The sequence below is a fragment of the Grammomys surdaster genome, unplaced genomic scaffold (genome assembly GCF_004785775.1).
Source record: "Grammomys surdaster isolate TR1022 unplaced genomic scaffold, NIH_TR_1.0 125974, whole genome shotgun sequence".
In the NCBI taxonomy this organism is placed as follows: domain Eukaryota; kingdom Metazoa; phylum Chordata; class Mammalia; order Rodentia; family Muridae; genus Grammomys; species Grammomys surdaster.
Window position 1 is genome coordinate 2,668,191 of NW_021620791.1, and position 22,255 is coordinate 2,690,445.

Here is a 22,255-nt window from a genome sequence, read left to right on the forward strand (position 1 = left end):
TAATCAGGAACAGAGTAATGAGGGCATTACTCCGTCAGTGTTCAGCTTTCTCATTTTTGTTTGGTCCAGAGCCTCACTCCTGAAATGGTGCCACCCACATTCAGGCTGTGTCGTCCCATCTCAATTAATCCCTTATAAATCATTCTAATTAATAACAGTTCCTGGCCAAGACGCTCTTTGAAGGTATTTTTCTATCGTGTCAAGTCAACAATCAAAATCAACCTTCAGAACACATAACTACAAAATAGATTTGCCATGCCATTCTGTATACAAGTTAAATAGTTAACCAATGCAATGTCCTTATGGCTATATAGGGCATATGGAAAATGTCAGGTGACAGGGCTTACTGTAAGAACCTCTTTCATTATTTCTGTCATTTTTCTCAGGCTGAGATTCTCTCTTAGCCACACGTACATCATCTCATCCATATGCTGACTATTAAAATTATAATTGTTCTTTTATTTTGTAGATTAGAAAGCTAAGACTTCTAGGGATCGAAAGAATGGTCAATATTATGTATTTAAGAAGTGTCAGATGCAAATTAAATTATGACCTGGTTTTCACGATTTTTAGTATTATACTACCTTATTGTGGTCTGTACAATGTGTTTATAAAACTTGAAGAAAAAAAATAACTGGGACCGCCGTGCGGTGGTGGCGCACGCCTTTAATCCCAGCACTTGGGAGGCAGAGGCAGGCGGATTTCTGAGTTCGAGGCCAGTCTTGTCTATAGAGTAAGTTCTAGGACAGCCAGGGCTCCACAAGGAACCTTGTCTCGGAAAAAAAAAAAAAAGAGGAAAAAAAAAAACTGGGCGAGACGATCTCCAACAAGATCCATTATAGGTGCTCAAAGTGAAACAGAAAAAGAACTAGAGAACTAGGTAGCTAATGCACTCAGTGGATAGCTGCAGCACTCAGTTTTAATTGAATAGTTGGACCTTCAGTTCCATGGATGGAGTTCTAGGGGTGGAAGCAAAGCCTGCAACAACGGAGAACATGTAATCTCAGCTGCACTGACAGCAACAGCACACAAGGACATGTAAAGCAGCAGAAGCACATGGGCTTCTCTTGTTTAAGAGAGACAGTGAATTCTGTGACCCAAACCTCCCTTCATATTAAAGTGCTGTCTCTCCTAATGCTAGACTATGACAGCTCCCAGATGAACCTTCTCTGTTCAGTTTCTATCAGCTGAAGCGAACCACCATACTGCAGGGCAGTCTATTCCTGGGTACATTCTGGGGGACCAATGACTGGTCAACAGAGGACCAGCCTCCTTGGGATATATGGGTCTATCACATGAGCACTAGAGCTCTTTGAAATTAGCTTCTCTTTCAGCGTCTCTGCCAATTCGGGCTCTTTGCTTGCCCACAAGTGTTCATCCTGACAGCACGGCGCACTGAATTTCCTGCACACAAATGAATGACTCAGAGTCTATTTCCCGAATTGCATTATGGGCTGAAACATGCATCTTTGCTGTGGCAGCCTGTGCCAGTTCATCTCCGTAGTTTTGAGAGGGTTCTAGTGATTTGTTAAATATTTACTGTAGAATCAGTAAATACAGCAGGACATAATAAATATCACGAGCAGTTTCATAAGTGTCAGAAAGGAAATGTTTTATTGATTTTCAAGGGAGCAATTTAGCTGTCGTTGAAGGATAAGTCAGGGATCGAGGCTGAGACGTGGGTGAAAATGGGCACAGTCATTAGCATTATTTTGTTTCTGGGGTCTAGAATGCTCAGGAGAGCAGGCTAACATTGATTACTGCCAGGTAAATGGTGACATGCTAAGGTCTCTGCTAGATGATTAAGACACTTTTTTTTTTATTGGATGTTTTATTTACATTGCCTATGTTGTCCCCTTACCCCATCCCCCACCCACCCCGGAACCCCCAATCCCCTCACCCCTCCTCATTCTTCTCTGTGGATGTAACTTCTATCTACTCCCCCCCACTCCTACCTCCCCACCCTCAAAATTCCCACCCCCTGGGGCATCCAGCCTTCATGAGGTCAAGGTTCTCTTCTTCCACCTATGCCCAGCAGGGCCCTCCACTCTTACATATTCAGCTGAAGCCCTGGATCCCCCCCCCCCAAGTGCTCCCAGGCTGGTGGTTTAGACCCTGGGAGCTGTGGTTGGTTGGTATTATTGTTCTCCTCATGGTGCCGCAAATCCTTTCAGCTCCTTCAGTCTTCACTCTAACTCCTCCATTGAGAAACCCATGATCAGTTCAATGGCTAGTTGTGAGCATCTGCCTCTGAATATGTTAGACTCTTGAAGACCTCTGAGGAGACATCCATATCAGGCTCTTATCAGCATGCACTTCCTGACTTCCACATCAGCATCTACCTTTGGTGACTGCACATGGGATGGATACTCAGGTGGAAAGGTCTTCAGACGGCCCCTCCTTCAGTTTTTGTCCCTCGCTTTGTCTCCATATTTGCTCCCTTGAGTATTTTGTTGCTCCTTCTAAGAAGGACCGAATCACCCCCACTTGGTCTTCCTTCTTTATGGGCTTCATGTGGCCTGTGAGTTGCATTTTGGGCATTTCAAGGTTCTGGGCTAATATCCAATAATCAGTGAGTGAATACCATGTGTGTTCTTTTGTGGTTGGCTTACCTCACTCAGGATGATAATTTCTAGTTCCATCCGTTTACCTAGGAACCTCTCGAATTCATTGTTTTTAATAGCTGAGTAATACTCCATTGTGTAAATATACCACATTTTTTGAATCCATTCCTCAGTTGAAGGACATCTGGGTTCTTTCCAGCTCCTGGCTATTATAAATAAAGCTGCTATGAACATAGTTGAGCATATGTCCTTACTATATGTTCGAGCATCTTCTGGGTATATGCCTAGGAGTGGTATAGCTGGATCCTCGGGTAATGCTATGTCCAATTTTCTGAGGAACCGCCAGACTGATTTCCAAAGTGGTTGCACCATCTTGCAGTCCCACCAACAATGGAGGAGTGTTCCTCTTTCTCCACACCCTCGCCAGCATCTACTATCACCTGAGTTTTTAATCTTAGCCATTCTGACTGGTGTGAGATGGAATCTCAGGGTTGTTTTGATTTGCATTTCCCTGACAACTAAGGATGCTGAGCATTTCTTTAGGTATTTCTCGGCCATTCGAGTTTCTTCCGTTGAAAATTCTTTGTTAAGCTCTATACCCCATTTTTTAATAGGGTAATTTGGTTGTCTGGAGTCTAATTTCTTGAGTTCTTTGTATATATTGGATATTAGCCCTCTATCAGATGTAGGATTGGTAAAGATCTTTTCCCAATTTGTTGGTTGTCGTTTTGTCCTATTGACAGTGTCCTTTGCCTTCCAGAAACTTTGCAATTTTATGAAGTCCCATTTGTCAATTCTCGATCTTAGAGCATATGCCATTGGAGTTCTGTTCAGGAACTTTTCCCCTGTGCCCAAGTATTCGAGGCTTTTCCCCACCTTCTTTTCTATTAGTTTCAGTGTATCTGGTTTTATGTGGAGGTCCTTTATCCACTTAGATTTGAGCTTTGTACAAGGGGATAAGAATGGATCAATTTTCATTCTTCTACATGTTGTCCTCCAGTTGAACCAGCACCATTTGTTGAAAATGCTGTCCTTTTTCCACTGGACAGTTTTAGCTCCTTTGTCAAAGATCAAGTGACCATAGGAGTGTGGGTTCATTTCTGGGTCTTCAATTCTATTCCATTGATCTTCCTGCCTGTCTCTGTACCAATACCAGGTAGTTTTTATCACTATTGCTCTGTAGTACAGCTTGAGGTCAGGGATGATGATTCCTCCCGAAGTTCTTTTATTGTTGAGAATAGTTTTCGCTATCCTGGGTTTTTTGTTATTCCATATGAATTTGAGAATTTCCTTTTCTAACTCTGTGAAGAATTGAGTTGGGATTTTAATGGGGATTGCATTAAATCTGTAGATTGCTTTTGGCAAGATGGCCATTTTTATTATATTAATCCTGCCAATCCATGAGCATGGGAGATCTTTCCATCTTCTGAGATCTTCTTCAATTTCTTTCTTCAGAGACTTGAAGTTCTTGTCATACAGGTCTTTCACTTGCTTGGTTAGATTCAGACCAAGGTATTTTATATTATTTGCAAGGTGAAGGGTGTCATTTCCCTAATTTCTTTTTCAGTCTGTTTATCTTTCATGTAGAGGAAGGCTACTGATTTGTTTGAGTTGATTTTATAACCAGCCACTTTACTGAAGTTGTTTATCAGGTTTAGGAGTTCTCTGGTGGAAGTTTGGGGGTCACTTAAGTATACTATCATATCATCTGCAAATAGCGATATTTTGACTTCTTCCTTTCCTATTTGTATCCCTTTGACTTCTTTTTGTTACTCTTTTTATCCCCACCCCTCTCCGCTCCTTTCTAAAATGTTTCCTAGAAGACTCTCTTTGAAGTGACATCACTCTGACCAAGTCTTGTCCTCCAGATACCATACAGCAAGAAGATATTTCTGAAAGCGGTAGGTGTAAGAGTATACTAAGACATTATTGCACTTCTTAGGAAGTGGATCTTGGCAATCTCAGGAATTTAACAGATGGCATGCCATCATCAAGGTATTCCTCTGACAAGTTCTCCTAGTCCCAGTCTCAACACCCCATTCAACATAAAGCTCATGCTCCCACTTGAAGCCTTTGCCCATCTCTAGGTATCTTCTGTCCAAAAAATTTCCAAATGTCATGTGGTTAGGTTCAATGAATTCTTTATGAAGTATCAATAAACCTTAACTTCTTCTGGCCGGCAATATACTTCACACATATCTATACCCTTTCATCTATCAGTTTAGCTACTAAAATTCTATCCAAAGGAAATAATAAAAATGTAGACATGAATTTCTCAATGAAAGAATGAATTGTGGCTGTTTTCTTCATCCCCACACTGTATTGGTTTGAATGGATGGCCCCCAAAGACTCATGGGAAATGATATTATTGGAAGTGTGGCCTTGTTGGAGAAAATGTGTTATGGGGGTGATGCAGGAGGGGCTTTGAGGCTTCAAAAGGTCAATCCAGGCTCAGTGTCACTTTCTCTTCTTGATGCCTGCCAATGGCCCATTTAGCTCTCTGAGTAATCTCTCCTGCACCATGACTTTTTACGTGCCACCATGCTTCTCACCATGATGATAAGGAAGTAAATCTCTGAACCTGTAAACGAGCTTTGATGAGATGTTTTTCTTTATATGAATTGCCATGGTCATGGCAGACACTTTTATTTTCTAAAGTAGTGCTTTGCACATGGAAAACATATGGTAAATATTTAATAAGTAAACAGAGATGAACAAAGTAGAAAGGTGACAATAAAAATTTGAAAGACATAAAGAAAGGTTTCCTTTTGTTGGTTTGGAAGGAGTTAATGTTGTGTGGATACCATAATCTCTACAAATTTATAGCATATCTGCTCTCTACTCAATATACAAAAGAAAGAGAATAGGATAACAACACTGCTTCAAAGTAGTGTCATGGGGAAGGTTTCTGTCCAGTGACAGACAGGCAGGCAGGCAGGCACGCACACACACACACACACACACACACACACACACACACACAGACTCCATACACAGTTAAATGCTGCTAAATACCTTATCTGGTAATGTAAAGACTACAGTCAAGCAAATATGTAAAACTGTAATGTGTTCTTTCTCTGCTGCTGTATGCTGTCCATCCATCCTCTTGTCTCTAAGCAGCCAGAGTCAGCACCAAGCTATATGTCAGACCATTCTGTAACTTTACTTTTTAGTTTCTCTTCCTGGTCACTCTTCCTGTGTTCCAGTAGAGCACCTTGTAAGACTGACAACGTGCTTTATTAGCTCTGGAGGAATGCTAATGAATCTGCTGTCCATCCATGTCCCACAACTACATTGTCTGTGACTCAGAATAGCTATTTATCATGCAGGATCAAAAGCAGATTGAGCCTTTTAACACCCTTCATAGTTAGTGCATACAGCATTTTGTATTTGAAAATACAAGTGTGAAGGAAATAAAAAAAAAAAAAGACAGGCCATCAACAATTCTCACCGTCTTTCCTCTCCCACTTCTGCCCAAGGAAACAGACACTGGGAGGTCAACTCTGGCTTCTGTTGTTTATATAAGCATTAGATAGAAAGACCTGGTTACAGATGGCAGCATTAAGGAGAGAGAATAGAGTTGTTTTCACTGCAAAGAGAGGAGGATTGGGGATAGTGGTGGGGCAGAGGAAGTATATAAGAAACAGAAAGAAAGTAACATGAAGAAACTGATTCTTTTCTTTGCTGGTTTCTATGTACAAAGATAGTAAAAAGTAAGTATCAAAAAATTTACGTATGTTTGAGGTGTATTGCATTAACTATTTAACTACATTAGTAGGTTTAGTTATTTTTAGTTGCTGGGCTATTTGCTGACATGTGACTTTGTTGGAAACTATATGCAAAGAGGTTGTGTTATGAATGGGTGTTCTGATAGTTTTCTGAAAGTTTTCAGTTTTGTTTTTGTTGTTTGTTTTGTTTTATTTTAAGAAAGCTTTTACTGTGTAGTTCTGGTTGTCTAAGAACTAGCTCTGCAGACTAGGCTGGTTTTGAACTCACAGAGATCTGCCTGTGGCTCACAAATGCTGGGATTAAAGGCTTACACCGCTATTTCTCACCTCTCACCTCTATTTCAGTTTCTGAAAAAAAATATAAAAAAATAGTTCATTGAAATTATTTCACTTTTAAAATTTCCTGAATTTTGTTTGGAAATTCTGGGTTCGTATTCTAGTTTTATCTTCCAAACTATACATTCAAACTGTGAGTCTCTTACAAGTATGGGATATGTTGATGAGACATGATGAGTGTAGCCTCTCTGACATTTCTAGGAGACAAGATCTTATAGCAAACTTGATGTTTCTCTGGCTTTCACTCTCTTTCTGGCCCCTCTTCCTCAAAGATTCCTGAGCCTCAGTGAATTGTGTTGTAGGTGATCAGCTGGGACTGGGTACTACAGCATCTTTTGCACATATTTTGATTAGTTGTGGTTCTCTATAAGGGTCTCAGTCTGCTGCAAAAAGAAGTTTGTTTGGTGCGGTGTGAAAACTACACATGACTGCTAAACAAGTCTTGAACAATGATAGACCAATGGATATGCTAACATGGAAGAGAGAATGTTTCCAGGGCCTAAAACTCTAGACAAAGAGCTATTGGCGACAGAAAAAGTTGAGATTAAGGGAAATAGTCTTCCTCAGTGAAGGGCTTGCCCTAAGATCTTATACATACAAGCAACATATGAAATGAGTAGATCACATTTATGCTTTTATTTTGTTTTTCAAAGATTTATTCACTTTCATGTACATTTGGTATTTTGCCTGTATCCTCTGGAACTGGAGTTACAGACAGTTGTGAGCTGCCATATAGATGCTGAGAATTGAACCTGGGTCCTACGGGAGAACAGCCAGTGCTCTTAACCTCTGAGCCATCTATCCTGCCAATGTTTGCATTAATATATATGTTTGTGCACATTCATATGTATGTATATAACAAGAATTAAAGAAAAAAGTTATGGATTTGAGGCAGCAAGGGTTTTGCAGAGAAGGGGATGGACAGAGGAAACAGAAAAGGGAAATAATTTCAAATGAAAAAAATTATGAAAAAAATTAATAGGAAACACGCATTTTGCAAAGAACAACGATTAGCATTTGTTCACCAGGTCACATTAGAAAACTAGGAGTGAATGGTGTGTGTGACTTTATGCATTTCCAAGAAAACCTTCAGTTCTCTTCATAAGGTGCTAGACTGATGAATCCTTCAGTACCACTGTGAATTAATGCTTGCATGATTTAATTATTGGTTATTTCATGAGATATGTCATTTAAAATATTGTGTGTGTGTGTGTGTGTGTGTGTGTGTGTGCTCGCGTGTGTGATATCTGTGGAGGCCAGAGGAAAAATTTAGGGAGTTGATTTTCTCCTTCCATTATGTAGGTCTTGGGAATAAAACTGGTTTTTGTTTATTTATTTTTTTGGTTTGGTTTGGTTTGGTTTGGTTTGGTTTGGTTTGGTTTGTGGGAAGCTCCTTTATTTGCTGAGCCATTCAGATATACCAGATATAGTTTTTTAAAGTAGAAACTTTGGGTCAGAGAGATTAATCAGTGGCTAAGAGCACTGGATGCTGTTCCAGAGGAGCCATGTTTGTTCCCAGCACTCAGAAACAAGCACAAGCTCACAAACTCATGCTACTCCAGCTCCAGGGGACCTAGTACCCTCTTCTGATATGATCAGCACCAGATGCTGCACAGACAAACATGCAAGCAAATCATCTTTGTATACAAAATAAAACAAAGGAAAAAACTCATAAATTAGAAGCTTCTAGGAAGCAGTGATGTGTCCTTTCCTTGGTTTGGGGTCCTTCCTTAAATAAGGAGAAATGATGTGTGTGTGTGTGTGTGTGTGTGTGTGTGTGTGTGTGTGTGCGTGTGTGTTTCCCTGAAGAAATTAAAAAGGGGTAAGAAGGAGCAGCAGAGGAAAGAAGATAGAATGGAAGTAACGGGAGGATTCATAGAAATTATTAGGGCGAGACCAGTTCTAGGAGCTCTTTGGTAGAAACAACCACCCAATGGCTCTAACAAGGCTGAAAGAATTTTTACACATTGAAATCATTTCTTAATATTCTATGTAAACTGCCTAAACAGAGAAAAGGAGTAATGTACATTCTCCCTTGCCATTCCTCATATGCCCACTTATCACCATGGTTACTTCTATTTAAATTTATTGACATCATTGGCCACTTATCATTGTGCCCACAATGATGAGGCTTGATGTGTTTACATAGGATGTTGACTGTTTTCCCAGCTTGTCAAAATGTCATCAATGTTCTCTTTCTGGCTTTTTCTTACAAGAGAGGCATGTCAAGTGTTTTTTGAAAGCTTCCTGCAGCACCCCAACGGATCTCTCCAGTAATGTTCTCCTCTCATTAATCATTGGGTACCCTGCACTCTTTCTCACCTAAAGTCAGGGCTTCTGATGTAGTCTATAAACTCTCTGTCTCAGAATTCTGGTTCTTTGGAGACAAGTGTCATGAAAATGCTTCTGGGTAGACAAGAGCATGCATTCATTTCCAACTCTGTTATTCAAAGAGCCAATACTTATAAAGACAGCATGTGCATTATATAAAACATGGATTTTTCTACTCCAGGTATTGTAATTATGGATGCTTTGGGTTATCCCTGCTACATCTGTCATCCTAAGGTCATAATCCTTGAGAAATGATTGCCCAAGTTCTGTGGTTACAAATCAACAATAAAAATTATTTATTAAATACTCACTATTGAGCATTTACTGGTCTGAGAGCTTTAGATGTAAAAACTTTACATTTCTGCCATAGCATGAGAAGGACTATCCCAGGATTAGGGAAAGGGAAGGAAACAGAAACATTAAGCGGTATCTGAAGGCTTTGTGTGGTCAAAGAAGAAGTGGGTGTCTGTGTAGCCACTATAAAACAATCTAACAGAAAGTGTAGACATACATGGTTTTCAACGTGTATGGAAGCTTTATGGTGCCAATAAGCACTAGACAGGCTACATGTAAATGTGTGTGCATTTGTGTGTATGTGTTTGTCATTATGTGTGCATTTTAAATGTACTTTCATTAATTTTAAAAAATTTTAAATAATTTTTAATTTTCAATAATTTTAAACCATGTATTTTGATCCAAATTAGCCCCAGCTTTCCTTAAGTCCTCAGATCCATCCCCATCTCACCACATCCTTCAAGTTCTCTGTTTCGTTTTCTTTTTCTTGGAAAAAGACACTATTGCTTTCATTAGGGTCTTTGCATGAATCAAATCTCCATAAAAGGAGCCCAAGGACCATTGTAGAAGAAAATGATTGCATAGTGTTTGAGATCTAACAACCCATGGTTTAAATCCTAGTGCTATCACCCAGCAGAAAATTGAGCCTCATTAAGTCATTAACAGATTTAATTTCCCTGATATGTTACATAGAGAATAACAATACTAACTCAGAGGGTTTCTGTGAAAGCCAAAGAAGGTAATGTATCCCCAGCATTCAGATTGCACACGCACCGAAAGAACAAATAAATACAGTTTGCTCTCAGGTCTCTCTGGAAGCCTAGAGGCAAACACGATGCTCCCCGTCAATCAAGATAAATAGTGATGTCTTCATCTGCTTCATCTGGCTCTTTCCTCTGCTTCTCAGTTGTCCTCCAAAACCTTTTCTTTTTCTTTTTTCTTTTCTTTTTTTTTTCTTTTTTTTGGCATTCAGAAGCAGCCATTGTGAGTGAAGCTTAGAGATACAGTTGTGAAGTTTGTAAGATGGAGTCCTCACCTTCACATAAATGATATTCCAATGTTCTCTGGGCCCAGTTAGATCTTACACTTCCAATCTTTTGATAGAAGGTCAATGAGGAAAGAACAAAACAAAATAACTATTGAAATATTGCCAGATTTGGAGTTTCCTTGATGCTTCCTTTAGTTTTTTTTAAAAAATGTGCAAAATAGTCATAATCTAAATCAAAACTTGGGATAAAAGAAAAAAACACGAATAACAGTGCATTAATATTCCTTGGCCAGAAATTTAGTGGCCTAAAACAAATGCATTCAGATAGATCTAAAGGCTATTGGCCTCAGTCCTTACTTGAAGGTATCAGCAAGGCTGTGTATCCATTGGGGGCTGGGGAGGGGCTCTAGGACAGATCCATTTCCTATCTTTTCTTGCTGTGATAGAGTACCTGAACTACTTGGTTTGTGTTCCCGTTCCACAATGGCTAGTTGTAGGGTCTACTGAGGGTCTCAACCTCTTGTTCTCGGCCCAGAGCTCCTAAAATCCTTGTGATGTCCTAAATGATAAGGACACTATTAGAAACTTGAATGTTTTCTCTTTAATCTCAGTTTCTAATAGAGGCTCCTAAGACCCATGCAATTTCACTCCACTAGGGCTATCTGGCACTGAACTTCTGAATCACTTGGAGTTTTCAGGATGACCCGGCATCTCTTGTCCTAATAAGGCAAGTCACATTGGATTCCTGGAGGGAGATCGCTGCCTGAAAGTGCAAGACATTACTAAAGGTTAGTACTGTCAGTCTCATATTCTCCTTAGAGTAAACAGACTGACAAGGGGGATAATAACGGATAATATCTATATAATGATGCTTTCATAAGGATCCCTGTGCTATGGGGTACAGAGAGCTATTGGGTTGGTAAGTATATCTGCATGGTGGGGAGTTAGCGTATCCCAAGTTCACAAGCTCTGTACTAGGAACTCCTTCAGTTCTCACCATGTGCCTCTCTTCATCTTGCTCGCATTCAGTTCCATCTTTAATCAGACCCTTAACCAATTTAACAGGCAAGGGAACATGAAAAAAAAGGTGTACTCTGAGTTTATGGAAGTCCTATGCCAAATTATTCAAAGAGTTACTTGAAAACACCCAGGTGGCAACCTAATATTTGCAATTGACCTCTCAGGTGAGAGGGAGAGTTAAGGATGCAACCTCTCATCCAGGAGATCTGATAGTATCTCTCCCTAGGTAGAGTGGCTCAAAATGGAATAGAATTGAGTTGGAGAGCACACAGCTGGCATCTGTCGGAGAATCCAGTAGAGAATTGTTTGGTGCATGGGGAAAAATCCCCATACACCTGGTATCAGAACTGTTATATTGAGTATCGGAAGGGATAAGGGACAGTGTTTTAGTTTTTGTGATATGCCTGCACCAGCATATCATTCTACCTAACTTATATTCTCCCTCACACCATGTTTCCCCTTTTTATGACCCCTGTGACCATCACAGGCCTCATTAGATAACTCAAGGGACAGTATGTGCTACTCTGCTGAGCTGAAACATGCCCTTGAATGCTGTGCTAGAGTATTTGGACTTCATTCATTGGGCAACAAAGAACTACTGACAGTTTTTAGCAACAGAGCAATGCATTATTATTTTTTTGTCAATTACTTTCAAAAGAAAGTAAAATACGATTTGTGCTTTGTCACAAGGAAAGGTAGATTGTGACTCAGTTCTTCAAGCCCCTTTTCAGGTGAGAGAAGAAATACAAGTACATAAAAATAAATGAACAAAAGAATATAAGCAACTAAAATGTTTAAGGGGAGTTTCCAACAAAAACAATAGAATGGCATAAGCAAAAAAAGTGCTCGTTCATCTCTCAGTGAGTCAGAGTTTCAAGCAATAGTTTCTTGCAAAGCCCTTGATCAATTACCAATAAATGTCAAGTGGAATGTTATCTTACATTTAATTTCCCATGGTTGCTACTTTTGCTCTAGTAAGTGTATTTACCACACAATTTACAATAGTAACCTATAGGAACCTATCCATAACCATTTTTCTTCCAGAAGAAGATTTTGCCAAGATCTGGTTCCAGGCAGCTAAGTGATTTACACTAAGACCCAGTAGACAATCCTGCAAAAATAATTTAGCTCTCACAAGCTTTCTGCCTTTTATACTTAACAATTATTGGTGGAAAGAAGCATTAGATTTGATTGAAAATAGTGCACACACATTATTAAAAAGTCATAGCCCAATTAACTCTGCTAGATAGCAAAATTTGCATTTATTTCTCTGCAAGCTAATAATGCATCCATGCATGAACACTATATTGGGGAAAAGTGCTTTGTTTAATCTTCCTGCCTTGTTGAAAATTCTTCGTGCCTGCTGCTTTTTGACAACCTGTTGGAATGTAATAATAACACACATATTCCTCTGTGTCACATTGCAGTATGGCTTCCTGACAGGTTTGTCTCTAGCTAAACAAATCATTTGCACCCTGCCTGATTTGTTTCCATGTCAGTAATTCAACTGCAATTTGTTTTTTCCCATGGCTAAATGAAAATGTGGTCATCACACACGATCTTTCCTGTTTGAGCATCATAAATAATAGGTTTCCAGAGTACAAGACATAAATATTTTACAGACCATGGAGTAGGATTTAGGAAATGAAAGAATGATTATGGTGGAGAAAGGATTTCCCACAGAATCACATTTGCGATGTTAAAAGCCACTGTTAGGGTTTGATGTGTTCATTAGGTAACTTACAAAAGCACATGTCACCCAAAGAAACCAGGTCACATAAGCATGCACTCTCTAGCCCTTGACACAGCAGTATCAAATTTGTTTTCTGGTTGAGCTATAATGCACTAGATCATCAAGTATTCCCAGGACTGATTTTAATTTGATGCCTTTTTTTCCCTATATAGGTGTTTTACCTCCTGGGCAAATGAAGAGTCAGAGTAGAATAATGAAGTTTACAGTGAAGATAAATTCTTCATAGTCCTGCTGGGCACATCACTTGAAACTATAAAGGGAGGGGGAAAGTGGAGGTTTGGAGAGATGGTAATGAGGAGAGCTGTAAACATAATTCTTCTCTTCTCCATGTTAAAAGACTTTTGCTTAAGAATATATTCCCTCTGGCCTGAAAACTTATTTTCCATGTCCTGTGGCTCTGTTCCCTAGGTGTCCTGAAAATAATTGGGCATTTTTTAAAAGTCCTCAAAATATTGCTGATCACAGAGCCAACGGCATTTCTGTGGTTTCCCTCTGAGGCTCTTATTAAGTTTTAATCAGCTTGCTGCTGTGTGGGGTCTTTTGGTCTCCTGTAAGTAAAAAGAAATGTCATGTGGGTGGTAGAGGAGGAGAGAAGAGGTAATAAGGAGGGAAACAGCCTGTCCTGTACATGAAAAGGCAAATTTTGGCGTGACTTCAGCAAAAGCACATTTCAGGTAATTTGTCAGAAAGCACTAGTTCTCTGGGTGGTGCAAATGTTAGAAACTGAGTCCCACTTGTCTGTATCTACTTGGCTTGTGCATTGTGTTCTTTGCCTTTATTTCCACATATGAATGCCATCCTTGGACTTCTATCCAGAGTGGTACAATGCCTTCTTTCTCTAGGAATTTTCCTGGTTGTTCTACCTCATTTGACACATTCCAAATTTCTACCACCATCCTGAATCTTATCCCTGTTTTATCCCACTCCCATCCCCTTGCTTCTTGGCGGGCCTAACACATGGTTTTATATTGAGGTCCATCTGTGAGGAAGAATGTGCCTTAATTTTGATCATGGTAAACAATAACTTGGCATAAAGTAATTCAAATGGAGTCAGGACTGTTTCCTGCCCAACATGTCAGCCTCAGTCTTTCATCTACATGACCAAGGAATGGTCTTGCAGATTGATGCCTGAAAGGTACACACACTAGAGTGGTCACTGGAGCAGAAGATATTTTTGTCTTTCAGTTCACAGGTGAGTCATTGACCAGAGGAAGGTCTTATTTCAGAATGAAAGGAAACGATTTATCCTCTATGATAAGCTGATAATCGTGTATTGAATGAATGGTTGATTGATCTGATGAAAAATGATCAGAGTGTGTGAGGCGCCCTGTTGGTGCTTGTCTTCCAGAAGGAACAAAGTTCATTCAAGAAACAGATTCTAGCAGAAGCTTCTTTGACAAAACAGACAAGTGCCCTGCAGAGAGGAATGACTACATTTCTCCCCTGGTAGTATGCATAGAGCCTTCCTTTCAGCTCTAGGAAAACTAGTCTATGGAAACAATGTTTCTAGGTGGTTGTCAGCTTTATTTTTTACATGTCTTTAGCAAAAGGATCCTACCATCAGGTTCTGGTGGGTCAACAGAGCGATGGAAATGGCCTGTGATATTTGTAGGGAGGCTGATGGAACCCTACTGACTAAAAGTATTGAAAAGAGGTATCCATACCTTTAACTCAGCTTTTCGTTTGATGACTAATGGGTATTTTAGAGGAGGTACTATCTCCCTGTATTAGGCTAGCACCTGTTAAAATGTAAGTTTTCTTCTTTCTTTTTTTTACACATTCATAACATTTTAACATTTAATAGAAACTATACACAGGAATTTCACTGTATCTTACATGGAGGAGCCACCGCAGACATTTACTTAAGTTAAAAGCAAGAATAATTAAGGAGAGCCCAGAGCTGTGAGCTGCTTTTCTCAATCACAGGTCACTAGGAAAAGGGGTTTATATGCTCAGTTGTGTGGAGCAAAGGGAAGGTTTAAATACAGGTCTTTAGATACAGCTAGCCAGACACTAAGAGCCAACACCTGAAGAGCACTGTTTTGGACCACCATCATGCCCAGACATCCATGTGGATTTCTGTCCATGGCTTAGGAAGTCCCCTGACAGGAAGGTCTCTTTCCCAGGAAGTCTCCAATATGCATTGCATCCCAAAGGCAGGGATCACCTCATGCTCTTCCTTGCAAAAAAATCCCAAAACTTAAATACTAAATATCCATTCTGCACAAACCTGGATTATATTTGTCTATAGCACTCTAAAGCCCTGAAGGAAACAGTGTGGTGTGAGACGTCCCTGCTTAGTGAGAAATGATCAAAGATAAGCTTGTCTGAAGAATGCAAAGTTCAAATCCAAAGGCAAACAATTCCCAGAATGAACTGTCAACTGATAGAAGTGGCTTCTGGTTTTCCATTTGCAGTAGCCAATCCACGCTGAGGGAATAAAGCACAAGCTTTCTCTAGATTTCGTGGTCCCTGGGATCTGCACCCATCCTCAGCCATCGGCATCTGTCCCTGTTAAAGGAAGGAAAGGTACTTTGGCTAGAGACACCTCCAATGGGCCTGGTGCATGATTCTGACTTATCAATACCCACTTATCAATACTCAATCAAGACATTGTTGCTAGGATTATTTTTAACATTTGCTTTTAACTTAATACTAGACATAAGGGTGATTTATATATCACCACTGCAATATTAGAGTATTCTGAGTTTGGCCAGTTCTGGGCTTTTATTTTAGCTTTCTGTATTCACATGTTTTCACATTGATATTTAGTATTCCCTTGCTTCAATTAAAAGAACCAGCTCAGCCTTTATCAGAGGCAGGATTAGTGGAGATGAATTCCACTGCTTTTGTTCACCTGGGAAGTTCTTTCTCTTTCATTTCTGAAGGACATTTTTTTTCCCAGTATATTAGCCCTGGTTGGCAGGTTTTACTTTTCTTTTAACATTTTGAATATACAGTCTCACTCAGAAAACCCTTTGCTGTGCTGTGAGGTTTCTACTGAGAAAGTTGTTGATAGATAGCCTTGTGGGTATTTCCACATATGTGAAGAGCTATTTCTCCTCTTCGAGCTTTTAGGATTCTTTCTTTTACTTTTGAATATTTGGTTATGGTGTGTCTCAGTTTTTCTTTGAGATGTTTTCTCAAGAGCAGGAATCCTCTGATCTGTGTGAGTCTGAATGTCCACATCCCTATCTTTCTGTAAAAGAAAAAGAAAAAAAAAGAAAAATGAAAATCTTTCCTTCAGTCTTTCTCTGTTTTTAGAGATGAAATTTTTATTTATGAATATACCCTATTTTTTTACTGGTACCCTATGTGGCCAATGTGCCTTCTTTGTTTTTCCTTTTTAACTAAATCTCCACGACCAACATTCAAATTTGTTGATTCTTCTGCATAATTTATAGTACTATTTTTCATTTTGAGTTCTGTCTTTATATTCTTTAGCATCAGGATTTCTATTTGTTTTTTTTTTTTTGCAATATTTGGCTTTTTTAAATTAATTTTTCATTTTATTCAGACATTAACATCCTAATTTATATGTAAATTAATTTTCCCTGCAAGTCTCTGAGATTATTGAAGATGCTTATTTTAATAATTTGTCAGGCAAGTAGATCTGGATTACTGTGAACTTAGTTACTGGAGCACTATTAATTGATCTAGTCACTTAGTTTTGATGATGGTTTGTGGCTAATTCTTCTGTTTCCCTGCAGTCATGTGTTACTATACATGCATACAATACCTCTTTAATTTAAAAGCAGTTTCAGTAGGCAAGATTTTCTCTTGTACCCTCAAGTGGATATGACTACCTCCAGGATTTGAATGTGATTGAATCGTGGGCATATGTCAGCTGTTGGGTCTTCACTGGAGTCTGTCATTGGTGGGCCTGTTGCTAGTGGCCCAAGTAGATGTTTGGCGTGTTTAGACCTTAAGGACACTTTACTTGGCATCTTGGTTTGCAGAACTGGCACAATGATAGTGGTCTTTCTCAGGATCCTCAAATGCAGAACAAGCTACCACACACATCTGGATTGATTATGGCCCATTTAGGTCACAAGAAGGAATGTTACAGTCCACAGAATAAGTACTGTGCAGGCATTACTGACTCATGCACTGGAGAAGTATAAAATTCAAGTCACAAGGGTGCTTCTTGATTGACAACCAAGACAATGGTATTTGTTTTGATTTGGATATGAAGTGTCCATCTACCCACAAACCTCATATATCGAAGGGTCATTGCTCAACTGGTAGACCTCTTCATGGAAATGTTATTAGATTACGAACATATTGACTTAATTGGTGGTTTAGTCATGACTCTAGTGCTGGATGTATAACTTAATGAGTTTACTGGAAGGTGGTACCTAGTTGGAGTATGTCAGTAGAGGCATCATTTTTAATATTATACCTTGTCCCCAGGCTCTGGCTGTCTCTTACTATTTTCTGTTAGTTATGAGATCATTTCTGCTCTGCCATTATTCGTATCTTGAGGATTCTGTCTCTCATAGATTCAGCAGCAGTAGGACCTAAAGTCTTTGCAAGCATGACCCAAAATAATTTTTCTCTTCTTTAAATTTTCTCGGTAGGAAATTTCATACTAATAAAAATTCTGACTGATAACATTTTCAACCTTTCTTCTGGGAACAGCAGTGGACGTATTTTACGTCAGGTCCCTAACATCTCAAACCATGGTTAAAAGGCCTTAGAATCAAATGCAAAGATTGAACTTATGGCTTATCTACTGGTGGTACAGAGACAGCGCTTTTCCCTCCCAGGTACTGGGTAGGTGAGGCCACGCTTAGATACCAGCTAAGTAGGAGTCCACCTTCATCATCTTAACAGCAGGTTTTTAAGAAGAACTTTTTCCTTCCTTAGTCTTAACTTTACTATATTTTCTTTTGTTCTCCTATTTTCTACTCTCTTTCAAGTTCATGGATATTTCTTTTCTTTTTTGCTAATAGTTACTGTATGTGCACTCACGCACATGCAGACACACAAAGACCCATATTATGCATGTGTATATATTATATATGCAGACACAAATATAATATATATATACTTAAATATAATATGTTCAGTTTGTACAATGTTACATGCCTGTATGTCTGTTTTCAGGGCTGCACTGGATGACCAATTAGTGTGCTCTATCCTGGGAAAAGCCAGCTCTTCCATTCTCAGTGTTTCTTGATAGTAGTGAAATCTAAGGTTACTGATTTTTACAAAGAAATTACACTTTTGATTCATGTGTTAGAAATCTTTGATTAGCTCAAGGGCATGAAGATTTCCTAGGAAAGCTACTGTAGGGTTTGATCTGTGATGCATATTGACTATTGGTACAAATCAGGAATAGAAGTTTATACCTTCATAGGTGAACATCAGGACTTCCAACACAAATTGATAAGACTGTCTGCAATGCTTTTTGTACTTTTATTTTTGAAGGTCAGATGACTGAGGATGTACAGTTCTAATCTTAGTTTCTCTAATATACTTTATTGATTTAGCTCTCTTATGCCTAAACCGAACTATGTTTATTACTTTATGATAACAAGTGACAGCTAGTAGTATAATTCTTTTGATATAAGTTTTCAAAGTAATTTAGCTATTCTTTATCCTTTTTCATTTTCATATAACTTTTATAATTGACCTTTTTTAATTAAAAAATCAAGATTAGATTTCTTAGCTCATTTGAAATTATACATCTGGTTAGTTCTAATTCTACAAAATTATATATATTTTATCTCAGGCATATCTTTTCCTGTGGTTGATGTATATCTGTTTTAGAATGACCTTTTTCTTCTTTAAGCAAATTTATCTCTTCCAGGAGCAATCAGTCACTAAATCTGTGTGAGTTCTAACAAGAGTTTCTTTCTTCTCAGAATGTTTGACCATGACAAGTTGACCGCAGCCTGGATCCCCACTGCATGCATTTTAATACCCAGGGTGAGGAGACATATCTCATCTGAGATGCTGCAAGTATTTCTAAGGGAGAGAGATAGCAGCATAACACTTGGCAACTCTTGGAGTTTCTCTGAGGAGCAGCACACATCACATCACCTTGCTATCACTGGGCAAAGTCAAATGTGGACCAATCTGAGACTGATGGGATGGAAAGGAAGCTCATTCTGGAGGAAGGGCACTAAAGAAAAGAGGCTTAAATTATTTTCTAAACAATAAATCTGGTAGCAAACACTAATGAGCTCTTTAAATGACAACTTTCAGAATGGGGTATTAATTTACAAGTGAGTGAGATTAACCTAACATACAGGGTGCTTTATAGGAAATGTTAAGAAATTCAGTGGCATAGCTAAGCCTCTGTTCTTCTTCTCCCTCACTTGTCTTTATCCCCATCTAGGGACCAGTGGACTACTTTGACTTCACATTATAGTGTCACATTGCATGTAGCACTGGACATAATAATCTTCACTATTATTTCCTGTATCATCTTACCTTCCCTTTGTTGCTTCTATTATTTAATATTTGCCCATAAATGTGTACAGGCAACTTCTGAACATGTAATTCAGTAACTAACCCACTCTCCCTAAATAGATTTATACCTAAGTAGGAGTACAGAAATTGACTGTCTACAATCTAACAGCATAAAAGCCATCATTAATTGAGTGTTCAGTATACGCTAGTCATGATTCTAAATGGCCTACTTGCATTTCCTCATCTAATCTTTCGAGGATGCTAGTAAGTAGGTTTCATTGTTAGAATGTGATGGTAAATAGTTACATTGATATTTAAACATCTTGTTTTTAAGAACTCACAAGCATTTGAGTCAGGATTCAAATCTAGGCTGAAAGGCTTCAGCACTGGGTTATAATTAAACAGTATGACCTTCAACCCAATATCAGTGTTCTTAATTGACAATTCCTAGTATACTAAAATGGGCAAAGTAATAGTCTTCTGAAGGAAATAGTACATTTTCTGTATAATTATAAGCATTTGGGAATGGGTATTAGTCCCATTACAAGGTCTCAGAAGAATATTGGGGAAATGTACTGAAGACTGCAATATACTACAGAGCAATTCAGAGGCATTGCCTTAATGTTTAGATAGAAACTGACCAGCAATCTCTGAATTGTCCTGAAGAAATCAACAAATGCTGGCTACAACACTATATGATTATAACTAATTGCACTTCACTTTAAAAAAAGATATGTGGGTGGGAGAAATTAGAGCTATTGGTCAAAGGTATAAAGTTACAGTGGTTCAAAAAGAATCAATTCTGGAGATCCAATGTATATCTTGGTAATAACTAGTTAACACTGTCTAGTTGAAATTTGCTAAAAGAATGGATTGAAAGATTTCTGGGGTGCTTCCAGTAATATATTTTAACAATACTAATCTTCTGATCTATGAACATGGGAGTTCTCTCCATCTTCTAGCGTCACCTTCTATTTTGTTCTTCATTTTAAAATATTTTTTGTTTCAGGAGTCTTCCATTATTAGACTTTATTAGACTCACTACCAGACCAGTAATGTGCTTTGTATAGCTATGGCAAATGGGACTGCTGTCATGGTGTATAGGAAGGCTGATGAATTTTTATATCTTGCTACTCTGATGAATTATTTTATCAATTCTAAGACATTTGGTATGATCCTCAAGGTTTACTAAATATAGAATCCATCATCTGGCTACTTTCTCTTCTACTTATACCTCTTTTTTTCTTGTCTCATTGCTCTGGCTAAAATTTCAAACACTATACTGAATATGAATAGTGAAGAAGGAAAGCCTATTATATAGCTCATCTTAAAATAAATGTGCTTTTGCCATTCGTTATGATATTGGCTATAGGTTTTTCTATATGGCCTTTAATGTGCTAAAAAGTATGATTCCACTCCACCAATTTTATTCAGTTTAATCACGGAAAATAGTAAATGTTTTCAAGATTTATTACTGTATCCATTGAGATAATTATATGACTTTCCTTGACTATATTTACATTTATTTCCTTCCTTGATTTATGTCAAATTTTCTCAAATCTTCAGAATGAGATCATGCTGTATAATGTTTTAATGAATCATCAAATTTGAATTTTGAGTATTTTATTGAGGATTTTTTGCATGTATGTTCATTCAGAATATTCACTTATGCACATTTTCTCATTTTTTTATTGTGTCTTTATCAGTTACAGCAGTGAGGTAGTACCAGCTCTCTAAGATGAGGCTAGATGTATTCTTCCTTTTCGACTTTACAGCCTAGTTTGAGGATCATCAGTGTTCGTTCTTCATTGAAGTTCTTGTAAAATCCAGTGACAAATCTGCCCGATCCAGGACTCTTGTTTTAAAAAAGCATTTACTCCTAGCTCCATTCAACCTTTGTGACTGAAATCACATTGTTGTCTCTAAATTTAAACAGGTATAAATGCAGCATGAAAAACGATCTAAGTGTAAAATCTCATACTTTAAAAGTCCGATGGGGCGGGCTAGGTTTATTGGTGTATGCCACTAATCCAAGTATTTATAAAGCAGAGGCAAGTGGAGCTCTGTGAGTTCAAAGCCAGCTTAGTCTACAAAGCAAATTCCAGGCCATCCAGAGATATGTAGTGAGACCTTGTCTTGAAAAGAAAAGAAAAGAAGAGAAGAGAAGAGAAGAGAAGAGAAGAGAAGAGAAGAGAAGAGAAGAGAAGAGAAGAGAAGAATAGACAAAGCAAACCCTTGGAGGAAAACATGAAGCCATTTCAAGATATTGGCATTGACAGTGATGTCATGAAAAGGAAATTAATTGCTCAGGAAGCAAAGGCAAAAATAGAAAATTGGTATTACATAAAATTAAATTTTTACAGTAAAAGACATTATCAACATTGTAAAGAGAAAATATTCACAAGTTATTTATCTGACAAAAGAATAAAATTAAATATCATATTAAAAACCGAAAAATGTGTGCACTTGAACAACAAATAATCCAATGAAAACATGGGCAAGTGCTCTGAATGAACATAGCTCAAAAATATAAAAGACCAGTACATATAGAAAAGTACTCAGTATCGTTATCACCCAGAGAAAGGGAAATCAGGATGTGAAGATTTGGACTACATCTAGTCAGAATGGTCTTTCTGAAACTCAAATCAACAGTAACTGCAGTCAAGGATGTGCATCAATACATACGCGGTAGGAATGTAGGTTAGTGTAGTCACTCTGAAAACCGTGTCAGTGTTCACACAAAATCTAAAACTTGGGTTGCTCTATAATCCAACTGTATCATTCCTGGCAGTGTTCTCAAAAGAAATAAGTCAGTGGATGG